The 17,626-nt window shown below is 40.0% G+C and overlaps 1 protein-coding gene across 4 annotated transcripts in view; it reads left to right on the plus strand.

The window, feature by feature from the left end:
* Positions 1 to 17,626, plus strand: part of LOC122799705 (mitogen-activated protein kinase 9) — a 1,999,785-nt gene that overhangs the window by 794,119 nt on the left and 1,188,040 nt on the right. The gene's annotated exons all lie outside the window — the stretch shown is intronic.

Raw genomic sequence — 17,626 nt, forward strand, 5'->3', positions numbered from 1 at the left:
AATACACCCCAAGGGGCGAACAACAAAATCAAATCCTGGGGCATGCAACAGAAAGGGGTAACACCAAACAAATTGTTGACTCATAGCCTCTCTGCAGCCCTTTGGGAAAAACTATTTTAGAATGGAAATTGTCAAAGGACAAATTCCTAGACATGGTAAAACAGAGCCAAAGCCTTGGCCAAAAATAGGAATCCCCTTTCCTACTACAGAGCAAGGCCAAGGATTTTATTCAAGACTCTTTCTAGTGCCCAGAAAGGACAATGCCTGGAGACCAATTCTGGACCTTTCATTTCTAAACACTTACTTGCAAATTACCCAAATTCAAGATGCTAACACTACAGCAGCTTCTTCCCATGTTGGGCAAGGAGGCATGGCTAGTAACGTTGGACCTCAAGGAGGCATACCATGTCCCTATCAGACAAAGTTGCAGAAGATACCTCCGTTTCATTGCAGGTTCAACCCATTACCAATTCTCTGCATTGCCCTTTGGCTTATCTACTGCGCCCAGAGTCTTCACAAAATGCCTGGCACCAGTAATTGCATACTGCAGACAAAGAGGAATTCAAATATACCCATACCTGGACGACTGCCTCATCCAAGCAGAAAGCAAGGACATTCTCTTACATCATCTGGCTTTTGTAAAACATCTTCTAAACTGCCTGGGGTACACAGTAAACGAAAAGAAGTCAAAACTAGTACCCCTCACAAAATATGACATTCCTGGGTGCCAGCTTGAACACAACGGCCCAGAGGGCTTATCTGACGCCAGACAAGCAACTACAGCTGACTCAATATTTCAAAACAATGGCAACAAAGACCCAATTAACTGCAAGAAAAAGTCTGCAGGCTTTGGGCTTCATGGCATCTTGCATACTACTAATACCATTTGCAAAGCTGCATATGAGGAAATTACAGTGGTACCTAAAAAGCGTATGGTCTCAAAACAGCCACAGCTTGGACACAATGATATCTATCATTCCCTGCCTACAACAGGAGTTTCTATGGTGGTCACAGGCATGTCACCTCAACAAGGGTCAGCCGTTCACCTTGCCCCCAGCCAGGCAAACTATCACAACAGATGCATCAGACTATGCCTGGGGGGCACACATGGCAGGACAGTGTGTTCAAGGCAAATGGACTGCAGATCAAAGGAATCTGCACATCAATCAAAAAGAAATGCTAGCTGTACAGAAAGCTCTGACAGCCTTCAAGAATCTATTACATCCAGGACAACTTACAATAAAGACGGACAACACCACAGTAATGTGGTACATAAACAAGGGGGTACTCACTCCTACCCTCTATGCAGGCAAGCAATGATCTTATGGAACACAGCTCTGGCTTACCAAGTTCAGTTACAAGCTCAATTCCTGCCAGGAAAGAAGAACACATTGGCAGACCTCAGCAGAAACATCATGGATCCCCACGAGTGGAAACTAGATCCACAAGTATTTACAATGATAACTCAAAAATGGGGCCTTCCAGACATAGACCTGTTTGCCAGTCCTCAAAACTATCAAATAACAAAATTTTGTACAAGGACACTTCACCATCAAGCTTGGAAAGTAGACACACTCTCTTTCAGTTGGAAAAACCTGACAGCATATGCCTTCCCTCCATTGCCTCTCCTCACAAAGGTGCTTCTGAAAGTCAAAAAGGAGAGACCACAACTGATTCTCATAGCACCAGACTGGCCATGCCAGCACTGGTACCCACTATTGAGAAATATGGCCCACGGCCCACCTTGGATCTTACCACAAATTACCCATTTGCTCACACAACAAAACAATCAGATTCTTCACAGCCAACTCAAAACCTCAAATCTGGCTACATGGAAAATCACTTAGCATCCAGCCAGATCCTCTTTCCCAAGCAGTTATGGATGTTCTTCTGGAAGCTAGGAGGCCAAGCACCAGGAAGGCTTATTCGGACAAATGGAAAAGGTTTTGTGCCTGGAACCAAGCTAAAGGCCAAGACACATTTCAGCCTCACATGCCTCACATTCTACAGTACTTAACTGAGATGTTGCACAAAGGACTTTCCTTCTCCTCCATTAAAATCCATGCTTCAGCTATTTCAGCCCACTACAACACGGATCCACCCTTATTTTCGCATCCACTTCTAAGGCAGTTCCTCAGAGGGGCAAAAAACATTAGACCCCCCAGGAGAGCACCTACACCAACATGGGACCTCAATTTTGTTCTGGAAAAACTAACGCTACCTCCCTTTGAACCAACTTTTTCTGCAGATCTTCAATTCCTATCTTGGAAGACTGCCCTGCTAGCAATAACTTCAGCTAGAAGAGTCTCAGAGCTGCAGGCACTAATGGCAGTGGAACCTTTCCTCATTTTTCATCAAGACAGAGTTTCTCTACGAACTAATCCTCCCTTTATGCCTAAGGTGGTTTCCAGTGTGGCTTTAAATCAAACCATCCACTTACCCACCTTCTTCCGAAATCCACAGAACTAAGGTGAGAGACTCCTGCATTCCTTGGACATTCACAGGCAACTTCGTTACTACTTGGACAAAACTAAGGCTTTCAGAAAATCTGACCAGCTCTTTGTATCCTATGCTACAGCTTCACAAGGGAAGGCTATTTCAAAACAAACCATTTCCAAATGGGTAGGACATTGCATACGTTTCTGCTATACCCATCATGGAAAACCAGTTCCTGCTACCATTAGGCCCCACTCTACCAGGGCAACAGCTACATCTACAGCTTTTCTCAGGGGGGTTCCAACCAAGGAGATTTTGGAAGCTGCAACTTGGAGTTCAGTACACACCTTTACCAAACACTATCACTTACCACTTTACTCTTAAGACTAGAGCAGGCTTCGCCACTGCAGATGTTCATCGTGTTTCACTGTTGCAGTCATGACTGTAGGGTTCTCCCCTGCCAGCAGGCAGTCCCCGGTCGGCCAGAATCCCAAAGTCTGTGTCCGGCGTCGGCTGTTCAGCCATGCTCCCTGACGTCAGAGCGCCAGGAGTACAAAGCTGACAGCCGATGCCATGTTCTCCAGTCTTTCTTGCCATGCGGTGATAGCAGTTCACAAGTGCCGGTCGGCTGACTCCTGACAATTTTTTCTGAACAAACTTCAGTCCGAAGACTTTCTTCTCCTACTCAAAGCTAAGTACCCCGTTGGGGAAACTTTTTTCTTGCTCCAGTCCGATGTCAGAAAAAGTTAATAATTGTATTTCATGTGGGAAGCAAATACCTCATAAGGATTTTCATTCTTACTGTATTCCTTGCTTAGGCCCTGACCACGACGTAGCTAGTTGTCGGTTTTGTGCTAGATTCAATCAACATACAATTAAACGAAGGTACGATTTTGCATTTCATTACTTCGGTAGGCGTTTTAATTACCAAGTGTCACGGATACGGTTCTGGCTATCGGAGTTCACAAACGACGCAAGGACAGAGACAGGCCTCCGAGGTCCAAATCAGATGATATCGTTCATGCAGTGCCAGCTTCAGGTTCGGCCGTCGTCAGTGAGGCACTTTTGCAGCCCCTGTCGTTGGCCATTTGAACCGATGGCCGAAACGGACTCCCACGAAGAGCCAACTAGGCCTTTGAATATTTCTGTTTCAGGACCTTCGGACAATGCTCCTTCGGATGGGTCCGGAGCCGCTGTGCAGGTACCGGCTTCCGAAGGGGTTTTCAGGCCTACTCAGCTTCTAATAAAGGCAAAGCCAAAAACTCCTTCCAAATCAAAGACTGCAACACGGGCCTCTTCTGATCCGGCTCCCAAGTCACAGAAACAGTTACTTAAGAATGGTGGAGGACTTACTATGATTATGGGGTTCACAACCCCCTCCAGATAAAAGGCCAAGGCAGGAAGTTTACTATGACTCCTCTGATCAGGCTTCTGTTTCTTCAGTTTCTTCTTCTGACCAGGAATATTCTTTTCCTCCTTATGAGGATTCTGATGCTGAGGAATCCTTTCCTTCAGCTTCTCCCCCTGAGGACTTCTCTTTTGGGGAAACTTTGCATGTAATGAGGGAACATTTCCACTGGGAAGGACAGGAGTATTCGGAATCTAAGAAAAGACTAAGGGATTTTCTTCTTTTTCCCCAACATAGACCCCTGGCTATTCCTCCTATTTTGGATATTGTGGATGATGCTTTTTCGGAGCTAACTTAACCCCTGACTCTTTTCCTCCAGCTCCTGTTAAGCCTGACAGATATTACAGGGTTCCTGATTCCCACCAGTTTTTATACAAGAACCCTACTGCTGACCCTGAAACCATTTCTCAGGGTCCTAAGGGAGTTAAGGCCGCTTCTGCTAAAAACCCCATTCTCTCTGAGAAGGATTCCAGATCTTTAGAAATATGGGGAAAAAAGTGTACACTTCTGCTACTTTATCTATTAGGGCTTTAAACTGTCAGTTTGATATGCTGAAATACCAGCAATTTCTCCTGTCTGTTTTAAAACAAAAGCCAACTTCCATTTCCGCCTGTGCAGATGGTAAGGAATTACATGACTTAATGCATGCCACTGAACAAGTTGGGAAGCATGGTTTACACTGTGGATTTGATGCCTTGGAGGCTTCTTGTAGGGCTGCTGCCTCTGGCACAGTAATTAGAAGGCATGCATGGTTAAAGGAACAAAATTTGCCAGATCAGGTAAAAGCTAAATTATTGGATGCTCCTGTTCAGCATAATGTTTTGTTTGGATCTAAAGCTGAAGAGGTGATTAAAAAGATGGAGGACAAGGCAAAATCCATGCAAACAGTTAAAGATTTCTTACAAGTACAGCCACCCAGATTTAGCTGGAATTGGCCTACAAAAAATTGGTCCTTTCCCAATTCAGACAGGCCTCAGAGGGGTAGATACAGATGCTCCCGAGGAAGGCCTCAAACACAAGCCTCTTATAGACCAAGACAGTGGACTGCTTCCACCCCTAGGGGAGGAGAGGACAGGTCGCAAGTTCATAGGAAACAGACTCAATGACTCCCTCTGTTGGGCTGCAGGAACTTCTTGCCTGGAAGCCCCTCTCGGAGGAAAACTTTCTCTTTTTCACCAATATTGGACTCGTATAACCCAAGACAAGTGGGTTCTGGATGTGGTTTCAAGAGGTTACAAATTCCATTTTCATACCCTACCAAGGCCAAGCGGATGGCCAGATCTTCCAAAACTTAAATGGACAGAGGCCTTAAACCAGGTAGAAGCTCTCTTGGCTATGAAAGCCATAGAACTAGTTCCACTTTCAGAGATGGGACAAGGTTTTTACTCAAGGCTCTTTCTAGTCCCCAGGAAGCAAAATTCATGGAGACCCATCTGGATCTGTCAGTCTTGAACACTTTTCTAGAGATACCAAAGTTCAAGATGCTTACTCTAAAGCAGCTACTTCCAATGCTGACCACAAATGCATGGATGGTAACTTAGTTAAAGGAGGCATATTTACACATTCCCATCAGGCAGGACCGCAGAAAATACCTCAGGTTCAAGGCACTTTCAATTCTCTGCGCTGCCCTTTGGATTGTCTACTGCGCCCAGGGTCTTCACCAAATGCCTGGCTCCAGTAGTTGCTTATTGCAGACTCAAGGGAATTCAAATTTACCCTTATCTGGATGACTGCCTTATTCAGGCAGACAGCAAGGATGTCTTACTCCAGCATCTACAGTTTGTTCAGAATCTTCTCAGGTTCCTGGGATTCACTGTAAACATAAAGTCAAATTTGACACCCTCACAACAGATAATTTTTCTGGGCGCTTCTCTAAACACAGCAACCCAGATGGCATTTCTGACATACAAAAAACAGCTACAGCTGGCTTCAACTTTCAAAACCTTGGCAACTTTAACTCGGCTATCTGCAAGGAGATTCCTGCAGGCTTTGGGTTACATGGCCTCCTGCATCCTTCTCGTACCATATGCTAGACTACATATGAGGAAAATACAGTGGTACCTAAAAAGTGTATGGTCTCAGCATTGCCACAGTTTAGACATACTGATCTCCGTCCTGCCTTGTCTTCAAAAGGAATTCCTTTGGTGGTCCAAGGCATGTACTCTAAACAAAGGAAAACCCTTCTACCTGCCTCCTGCCACTCAGATACTAACCACGGATGCCTCAGATTATGCATGAGGAGCCCATTTTTAGGGCAACTGTCTGCAGGGCCTTTGGACAAAGGATCAAAAGCATCTGCATATCAATTTAAAGGAAATGTTAGCCATTCAGAAAGCTCTGTTGGCCTTCAGGAATCTTCTACAACCAGGACAGCTACTGATACAGACAGACAACACCACAGTTATGTGGTACATAAACAAGCAAGGGGGATCTCATTCCTACCCCCTTTGCAGACTAGCCATGGATCTGTGGAACACAGCTCTAGCTTGCAATCTGGACCTTCAAGCTCAGTTTCTACCAGGAAAGCAAAACTTCCTGGCAGACAGTCTGAGCAGAAACCTTTCGGACCCACACGAGTGGATGCTGGACACCGAAATATTCAATATGATAACAGCAGTCTGGGGATGTCCTCACATAGACCTCTTTGCATCCCACCTCAATCATCAACTACAGATTTTTTGCACCAGGACTTTCCACGAACAAGCTTGGAAAGTGGATGCACTATCATTCAGTTGGAGAAACCTCTCTGGATATGCCTTTCTGCCTCTTCCTCTTCTTCCACGGGTATTATTAAAGATCAAACAGGACAAGCCCAAGATGATAATCTTGCTGGCCCCAAATTGGCCTCGACAGTTTTGGTACCCAACTCTGAAAAACCTTTGTCTGGTGCCCCCTTGGGTTTTACCACAGACTCCGAACCTTCTGTCCCAACACCAGGGTCAGGTTCTACACTCCCATGTCAGAACTCTCAGCCTGGCGGCCTGGTTAATCCAGGGTCTTTGATTCATTCTCTCCTACCCAAACAGGTTATGGATGTCATTTTAGAATCCAGACGTCCTAGCACTAGAAAATCTTATGCAGGAAAATGGAAAAGGTTTTGTACCTAGATGCAGGCTCAGGATTCTGATCCTCTTCTTCCTAACATTCCTTTGATTTTACTTTACCTGACAGACCTCTTACATAAGGGTGTCTCTGTCTTCCATTAAGATACATGTCTCTGCTATTTCTGCTCATTATAATACAGACCCTCAGTCTTTCCCACCAGCTCATGAGACAGTTTCTCAGAGGAGCTAAGAACTTAAGGCCCCCTAGATCTCCTCCCATTCCTGCTTGGGATCTCAACTATGTTTTGGAAAAGCTCACCTTACCTCCTTTTGAGCCTGCTGCCACTTCTGACATCAAGTTTTTTTCTTGGAAAACAGCCATCCTGTTAGCTCTGACCTCTGCCAGGAGAGTTTCAGAGTTGCAAGCTCTTATGGCTGTGGAACCTTATATTATTTTTCATCAAGACAGGGTGTCTTTAAGGACTAATCCTACTTTCATGCCTAAGGTGGTTTCCAAAGTGGCTTTAAATCAAACTATTCACTTGCCAACTTTTTCCCCCACTCCTCAAAATAAAGGGGAAAGGATCTTACATTCCTTGGATGTACACAGACAACTACGTTTTTACGTGGACAGAACTAAGGACATCAGGAAATCAGAGCAATTGTTTGTTTCTTATGCTTCAAGTTCCCAAGGTAAAGCCATTTCAAAACAGACTATTTCTAAATGGATTGCTCATGGAATCAGATTTTGCTATTCACACCATGGAAAGCAAATCCCAGGGAGTATAAGGACTCACTCTACCAGAGCTGCTGCCACTTCCGCTGCCTTCCTCGGGGGAGTTCCTATCAAAGACATTTTGGAAGCTGCAACTTGGAGTTCAGTGCATACTTTTTCAAAGCACTACAATCTACCTCTCTACTCTAAGTCTAGGGCAGGCTTTGCTTCTGCAGTCATTCAGGGCCTTTTAGCCGCCCCTTCTACTTTATGACCACTTCCCTTTCATTCTGATTTGGGATTCTACCCTACAGTCATGTCTGCAACAGTGAAACACGATGAACATAGTACAGTTGTGTACACCTACCATAAATGTAGATGTTCGAGTGTCTTCACTGTTGCAGTCTTTCCCTCCCTCCTGTCCCTCTAATTTTTACTTTGTGTGGTTCCTTTTTCACCATTCTTCTGAGGTGTATTTGCAAAGGGTATGGGACCTTATTCATTTTGGGACTCCTGACATCTGGGGCAAGAAAAACTGGAGAACATGGCATCGGCTGTCAGCTTTGTACTCCTGGCGCTCTGACGTCAGGGAGCATGGCTGAACAGCCGACGCCGGACCCAGACTTTGGGATTCTGGCCGACCGGGGACTGCCTGCCGGCAGGGGAGAACCCTACAGTCATGACTGCAACAGTGAAGACACTCGAACATCTACATTTATGGTAAGTGTACACAACTGTACTTTCTGCAGGGCCTGATAGCCTCCTCCAACCCTCTATGATTCCTCCACCCATCCTTAGCTTTGGGATTCAACCCAAGTGTGATGACTGCAGCGGGGTAACACGATGAACATAGTGCAGTTTTGTACCTACCATAAATGCAAATGTTCGCGTGTACACCCTGCTGCAGTCCAGGTTACCCTCCCTCCATCCCCTCTGAACTAACTGGCTAAAATCTCTACTATACCTTCCTGATGTATTTGCTTATAGCTGGAGGGATTTTGTGTTTGCGCAAAATTTACTCAATTTGGTACTAATTACTGACCACCTTTTTGAGGGCACCTGACATCTGGGGCAAGAAAAACTGAAGAAAATGGCGTCTGTTGCAATATATATACCTCTGGCGCACTGACGTCAGGGAAGAAGCGACAGCAACCGACGCCTGACCAAGACTTTGGAATTCCAGCCGACTGCGGGGACCGCCTGACGACAGGATAACCCAAGTGTGATGACTGCAGCAGGGTGTACACTAGAACATCTACATTTATGGTAGGTACAAAACTGTACTTTCTGCAGGGCCTCATAGCCGCTCCTACTGCTATATTAGCTCCAGCCTCCCAACCATAGCTTTGGGATTCAACCCAAGTGTAATGACTGCAACAGTGAAACATGAAGAACATAGTACAGTTGTGTACACTTACCATAAATGTAGATGTTCGAGTGTATTCACTTTTGCAGTCCAGGTTACCCTCCCACCATCCCCCATTTCTTTGCTGGAACTTATCTGCACTTCTCCAATCTATACAACCTATGTGGTGTATTTGCTTGTAGATGAAGGTATAATATATTTTGGTGCATGCATGTTTTATTGCCATATTTTTTTAGCCTACCCTTTTGGGGGCACCTGACATCTGGGGCAAGAAAAACTGAAGAAAATGGCGTCGGCTGCATCTTTTATACCCCTGGCGCACTGACGTCAGGGAGGAGGCGACAGCAGCTGACGCCGGACCTAGACTTTGGAATTCAGGCCGACTGAGGGCAGCTTGCCAGCAGGATAACCCAAGTGTAATGACTGCAACAGTGAATACACTCTAGCATCTACATTTATGGTAAGTGTACACAACTGTACTTTCTTTGCCTTACCATTTGTGAATGCTGTTGGTGCTGTGAATAGTCCAGTGTGTGTGTCTCCAGTATTTAACTAATTGCAGGCTACTGGGTACCCACATTTTTTCCATATGTAGAGGACTTGCTCATCTTTGCAGAGTCTTTTCAAAAGTGTCCGGAATCTCTTGTGAGAGATCTCTTACACAAGGTGGGATTACAAAAGTTCTCCGGTTCCACCAATGTGCCCACGACTGCCAAAAGAATGGTAAATCCACAGTTTATTGAGACAAACGAACTGATCGACAAACCACTGTAAACACACACAAAACAGCGATGCGATACAAAGTTAAGCTTTCAACCAAATCAGCTGGTCTTCATCAGAACTAAAGTATAACTGTTGCACTGTTTAAATAACTTTAGTGGCCAAACCATTCACCGTTCCTTAAAGTTGTATTAACCATTTGTTAACATTTAATGTATACATCCCTTATAATACCATAAAAATAACAACAAAATTTTTACACACAAATATTTTTAGAAAAATGTTTAAAAAATGTTTAGAAGTGTTTAGAAAAATGCATATATTAAATTACTATAAAATAATATTGAAATGGTTTAAAAAAATAATATATTTTCATATATTCTACCACTATAACATTTTAACTTTTCCTTTTACTCTTTCACCTTGTGAAAGCTATAAATAAATTATTATTGTTACTTGAACTCTATCAAATAGAATAATAAAAATATATATGCACATGGAAGAAGTAATGTGTATGCACATGGAAAAAAGACACATGGTACTAACTTTATAATTGCTCAATAAATATTAAATAAACAAGTATTCAGCTAAAAATATTTATAAATTCATATAAAATCATGTAAAAGTTATTCATTCTAAATATACTCATAAACTCATAATAACTTATAATATCTTTAATAAGTATATAACATAATAAAATCAGGGAAATCTATACTAATAAAATTATAATAATAAAATTATTCTTCTATAAAAAAACACTGCTTTAATAACTAATTAATTATATAAATAGTTGATTTTATGGATATAACAATGATTTAATTGAAATGCATTCATTTAAACCTGGTGGGGTGGTGGCATCCAACCATATTTGCCACCATGTCTCTTTATATGCCAATAGACTCTTAAAATCACCACCTCTTGGGTCTATATCTATAATATCAAGGATGCTGAACTTAAATTGATGTTCATTTCCTTTACTTTCAATATGTCGGTATAATGCATTCATTCTATCTTTAGTCTTAATACTGTATATATGGTCATAGATGCGTTTTTTAAGACATCTTTCTGTTCTTCCTACATAGAAGCTTGGGCATATGTCGCATTTAGCTAAATATACCACCATTTTGGTGTTATAGTTTCCATGTTTACACCTTATAATGGTCTTATGTCCATTCTGGAGTATTATTTTATTTTCCTGCGACATATGTTTACATTGATTGCAGAATCCACATTTCCTGCTTCTATTGTTATTGTTCATAAATCTTCTTTTCCTGTCAGTATTTCTATGCTCCGTTAAAAACTTCATATTACTACCCATGTTATAAATAAAATTAGGTTTAGTTCCCAATATTTTAACTAAACCCAAATCCGTACTAATTAAATGCCAAAATTTGTAAATTATTCTTTTAATATTATCTACTCCTATATTATATTGTAATATACAAACTCTCTGAAAATTGGAAGCTGGTTTGTTCTTGGCCATATTGTTGTCCAAATTATTGGTGAATATGTTCCCAGCTCCCGATAATGGTTTGTACTTGATGTTCCACTGTCCAGTAACATAGTCAATAATCTCATCCATCATTTCCTCAGGATATCCTCTTTGTGTAAAAAGTTTTTTAATAAATGTCAATTCAATTTTCATCTCATCATTTTTATTAAAAGAATATGTACATTTGAAATAATCACTACTGCTCTTAAGAAAATTGATGAATTGAAGTAACGTGTCTTGTTCTCCTTCGCATAAAATATCGATGCCATCCAAGAATCTGGAATAGTATTTTATGTATCCAAAATATTTACTGGGGAATAATGAACTGTCTTCCCAATTAAGCATAACCAGGTTGGCATATATGGGGGCACAAGTTGCCCCCATAGCTACCCCCCTGGTTTGCCTAAAATATTCTCCCTCAAAGTAAATAAAATTATTATCCAATACTATAGACATCATCTCTACTAGTAAACAAATTTCATCCCATTCTAGATTGGTGTGCCTCACTAAACTGTTATTAAAGGCCTCCAATCCTTCCTGTTTTGGGATGCAAGAGAATAAGTCTATAACATCTATTGTCAATATAATAGTATTGTTGTTCAGTGTAGCATTGACAGGAAAATTAGAAAGACCCACGAATCCTTGACCATATGTTTAATAATCGAATACATATCTTTTAACTTGACATCAATATACTTGCCCATAGGAAAAGTTTTAGAATAACTTCCAGAAACTATCGGTCTAAAGGGGGGTCCTTGGTGTCCTTGTGTCCCTTTAGGTATGCCTACTAAAGTGGCTACCTTTGGAAATTTTACCTTGATAAATTTATATGTTTCTTCTGTAATTCTACCATCTAATAGGTATTCGTCTATATACGAGTCAATACACTGATAGGCTATATGCAACTCGTTCAAAGAGATCATCTCATAATTCCCAGTTAAGTATAATATATCATAAATTTTCTTTATATACTGTATACTATCATATAGCACAATTCCCCCCCTTTATCTAGTTTCATTATTCTGGTGTTATTTTCATTTTTAAGTTCGTAAAGTAGTTTCATTTCTTCATATGATAAATTGTTAGTGTTTGTTGCCTGTTTCAAGTTATTGTATTCATGATATATTTCCCTTGTGACTACTTTATCAAAGATATCTATAATGGGGTGGTTTTGTATAAAAAGTACTCTTTGCATTTATCTGATTATTAACTCCCTTATCTATATAGATGTAGTCCTTTTTTGGCATATTATTGAAAAATATTTCTAAGTTGATCTTTCTTATATATTTCTTAAAATCAAGTTAATATTTCAGTTAAATTAAATTTAGGATTAGGTATGAATTTCATACCTATCTCAAATAAATCAAAATGAGCAGTCTCTATAGAAATATTAGAGTAATTATAAATGTCAAAATTATTGTAGGAATAAATATTCCGTTTAATCAATATGTCGTTATCACTGTTTCCACCTGTTTTATTTACATGTTTGTAATTATTATAATTTTTGTTGTTATTGTCATGAGTTAAATCCACACATGAAAGCATTAATTTATCATTCTCAGTGTTAAGAAAAGAAGCACCATCTGATTCTAATAATACTGATTGTAAGCCTTTCATCTGTAATAATTCTCTCTCTGATTGGATCTCTGATACGGTTGACCTATGTCTCTTGGGTACCTCTGAAAATCCTGTCTCCCGTATTGTCTTCTTTCTCCATATCGGTCCTGAAAAGTAGTTTTACTATTTTCACTATTATTGTACTTATTGTAAACATTGTGTTCTTGTAAATTGTCTTTTCGGGGACTGGGCCAATTAGAGGCTATGCCTTTGTTATATTGCTCCCTGTCCCTTAACATTTTATTATTTTTTCGTTGACACAATTTAGTAACCCATTTTTCAGCTTCTACAAATTGCTTATTATATAATTTTTCCCATTCCATAAATAGTAAGTCATTGACAATGCGTGTATTAAGTTTTTCAGCTTCTTGTATCAACTTACTTAATCTTTCATCATTGTATTTGACTAATAATCGCATATAATTGTACCCACATTAATCAAAAAACACATTAAATTCATTTTTACCAGTATTAGTCAAATCAAGACCCATGGGTAACTTAAAAAATCTCAGCCCCATGGGAACAATCTTGTTGTCTATACATTTCGATAAATACATATTATCTATTTTCAGTCCATTAATAGTCTTTAATTTCTTTCCCAAAGTGTAAATCATACTTTTTAAGCACCCAGTCTCTTCCATGGCATCTACTTTTGAATTAATAACAATATTCCTTCCATCCATTTTATCAATGTCACAATTAAAAGTTACAAATTGATTGAATTGATTCTCTTTAGAATGCTCTGCTGAACAAGTAATTAATGGTTGCAAAGGTTTAGGTTGCGACATATATCCTTTACTGTTTTTGGTATTATGTTCAGTAACTGCTGAATACGTCTTGGCTGGTAGCACCTGCTTAGGTTTAGTGCCTATCCTTTTAGCCTCTAGGTCAATGTCATAAAGAGAAACGTCAGAAGTAAAATCTGTCAAATTTATATTACTGCTAGACAAAGGGGCAGTAATATCTAGCGTATTATATTGGCTTTTGTTGTGTACTTTCTGCCCATTAGGTATATCAAGACTGTCATTAAGAGGCTCACCTTCACTATCGGGTGCGTTACTGTTAGGAATTTTGAGCATTGTTGACCCAAACGGAGTCGCTTTCTGTTTGTTCAAATCTAATTCCAAATCATTCTTCAAAGATGCACCCAATTGGTGACTGCCTTCAATATCAGTCCCTTGTATGGTGTGCGCCGGTTGTACCTGATTCACCTTATGAAAATTATCGCTAGACAAACGTTTACTGACAAGGAGAGCTAAATGTTTGAGTTCTCCTTTCAGTTCAATAATTTCCTGTTTTAAAAAAACAATGTTTGTGTTCTCATTCGTATCAGTATTGGCCGTCTCTTCCGAGCCCTGAGAGCCCATGTTTAAAGCAGTAGCACCGGTGTCTTCCGCAGCTAAGGTCGACATCAGAATGATAAAATATCCACACTATTACCAAAAGACCCAAGAGGTGGTGATTTTAAGAGTCTATTGGCATATAAAGAGACATGGTGGCAAATATGGTTGGATGGCACCACCCCACCAGGTTTAAATGAATGCATTTCAATTAAATCATTGTTATATCCATAAAATCAACTATTTATATAATTAATTAGTTATGAAAGCAGTGTTATTTATAGAAGAATAATTTTATTATTATAATTTTATTAGTATAGATTTCCCTGATTTTAGTATTGGTTATATACTTAAAGATATTATAAGTTTATGAGTATATTTAGAATGAATAACTTTTACATGATTTTATATGAATTTATAAATATTTTTAGCTGAATACTTATTATTTATTTATTTAGTATTTATTGAGCAATTATAAAGTTAGTACCATGTGTCTTTTTTCCATGTGCATACACATTACTTCCATGTGCATATATATTTTTATTATTATATTTTTATTATTCTATTTGATAGAGTTCAAGTAACAATAATAATTTATTTATAGCTTTCACAAGGTGAAAGAGTAAAAGGAAAAGTTACAATGTTATAGTGGTAGAATATATGAAAATATTATATTATTTTTTTAAACCATTTCAATATTATTTTATAGTAATTTAATATATGCATTTTTCTAAACATTTCTAAACACTTCTAAACATTAACATTTTTCTAAAAAATTTTTATGTTAACAAATGGTTAATACAACTTTAAGGAACAGTGAATGGTTTTGGAGCCACTAAAGTTATTTAAACAGTGTAACAGTTATACGCTTTAGTTCTGATGAAGACCAGCTGATTTGGTTGAAAGCGCTTAACTTTGTATCGCACGTCGCTGTTTTTGTGTGTGTTTACAGTGGTTTGTCGTATCAGTTCGTTTGTTTGTCTCAATAAACTGTGGATTTACCATTCTTTTTGCAGTCGTGGGCACTTATTGGTGGAACTGGAGAACTTTTGGTAATAGTGTGGATATTTTACAAGGTGGGATTCCAAGAGAACTCTTTCTTAAACTGTTCACACAGGATTAAGTACTTGGGATGTCAGCTAGTCACATCAGTTCAAAGTGTTTTTCTTCCTTCCTTCCACAGGAAAAATATATCTGTATGTAGATTTATTTCAAAGGTTTTCCACTCAGACTTTGTTCATAGTGAGGGAATACCTCAGGATTTTTGGTCTTGTGGCATCAGTGATTCTCATGGTACCCCTGGCAAGACTCCACTTGAAAAAGATACAGTGGTAACTGAAGTCTGTTTGGACCTAGCACTAACATCCCTCGTCTTTTTCAAATTCCAGTACTTGGGTTTGCCACACGAGAAATCACTTGGTGGGGACACCACATTTTCCTAAATCCATGTCTTCCTTTCTCCCTCCCTGTTCCAAAGCAGTCAGTCAACACACATGCCTCAGAGACTTTGCTTGAGGATTAGTTTCAGGAGGGACAAGTTGTATTGGTCATGAAGGACAGATGCAAGCACATGAATGTAAAAGAGATGCCTGCTCTGATCAAGGCCCTCAGCTCTCTGAATCATCTTTGGTCCCCGGACATCTTCAGTATTGTTAGAGACGATACCACAGTCTTGTGGTACATCATCAAGCAAGAGATGAACCAGGTTTTACCCCTTTTGCAGGCAAGCTGTGCTAGCTTGAGATATAGCTTTATAGCACACTCACTCTACAGGCATCCTACATCCCATTAGAGCAAAGTTGTCTGGTAGACGGTCCGAACAGGACAAGGTCAAACTCTCATGAATGGAAATTAGATCAGGGGGTCTTCCAAGATTTGATCAGTCTGTGGGGAGTTCCTAAAGCAGACATCTCTTACTGCACTCTGAGCAGTCATTTGCAAGATTGTGCTTCAGGACTTCATGCAAGAAGGCCTGAAAGACAGATGCCTTTTCCTTTTTCATGGACAAGAATATTTCTGTTCTACCCTTTCCACTGATATCCAGGGTACTTCTGAAGATTCAGAAAGAATTCTCCACAATTTTTGTGGTGAATCCCTTCTGACCCAGGCAACAATTTATACTTTTGGAAATGTTTAGGGGCAGTTACAGCAGGCCTTCTCACAGACTGGATCTACTCGCACAAGAACAGGAGTGTTTGATTATACCCCAGCACCAATCAACTTCACCTGACTGCCTGGATGATGAGGTCTCAATTCTCCATTAGGCACCTGTTTGCTGAGGACGTGCAACCAGATACTAATGGAGTCAAAAAGACTGCTACTAAGAAGTCATGCATTAGGAAAAGGGAAAGGTTTTCTAGTTGGTGCCAGTAACATAAAAATTTACTTTAAATAATTTAGTTTCTTCTGTTTTACAGGTCACAACTCATTGTTTACAGTGTGTGTATGATTGTGTCGATACTTCGGGCAGTGGCTACTGGTACTGTTTTTCGGAGGTTTCCCTGGCTGCATTCTCATAACCTCCTAGGTGATGTGAAAAAAATACTTTAAATTCTTGTTTGGAGGATCGGGGCTAATGTTTCTCTTGTTTTACAAATACTTGTGCGAGTTACTGTCCTATGGCCTTTCTTACACCTCCATCAAGGTTAATTTATTGGCCATTTCAGCATGTCTGCTCTTGGATCCTCCTCTTTCAGTGCATTCTCTCAAAACATTTTTGAAAGGATTTTGCATAAGAAGTCTCCAGTAAAATCATTGACTCCTCCTTGGGATCTTACTTTTATGTTAGAGAAGCCAACACTTGCTTCGTTTCACCCAGCTAATCTGGTTGATGTGAGGTTCTTAACATGGGAAAACTGTTTTACTAATTACTCTCACCTCTGAAAGAAAAGTATCTGAGTTACAAGCTCACTTTCTACAGAGGCAAGGTATCCTTGAGAACTTAATTCTTCTTTTATGACTAAAGTGGTATCAGAGTTTACTTTAAGCCGAACTATCAGTCTCCATTTTCTTTCCCGAGCTAAGCGGACAACTCAACTATTATCTTGACGGAACTAAATCTTTCAGATCTTTAGATCAGTTGTTTTTCTTGTGAAGGTAAGAAGGGACAACCTGTATCAAAAGAGACTTATTCCCATAAACCCACTCTACCAGGATTGTGGCCTCATCTATTGCTTTTTCAAAAGTGTTGGATTCTAGAAGAAACGACTTGGTCCTGTATACATTAACAAGTCACTACATGCTTGAGTTCTTTTCTAGATCTAGATCAGGCTTTACTACAACTATTTCCCGGGGCCTCCTGGACTCTATTCCCCCTAACTTCCTAAGGTAGTAAGCTAGGTAATTTGCTCTTTATAATTAAGGCTGCTGACGCAGTAACTATGTGATGAACATAGTACAGTTGTTTAAGCAAACGTGCTGTAGCAGTAGATGTTTGAATGGTTACTGCTGCAGTAGCTGATGTTCTTCGTAGCAGTAGATGTTTGAAT

The sequence above is a fragment of the Protopterus annectens genome, chromosome 4.part0 (assembly GCF_019279795.1).
Source record: "Protopterus annectens isolate FY-2018-M chromosome 4.part0, PAN1.0, whole genome shotgun sequence".
Classification (NCBI taxonomy): Eukaryota; Metazoa; Chordata; order Ceratodontiformes; family Protopteridae; genus Protopterus; species Protopterus annectens.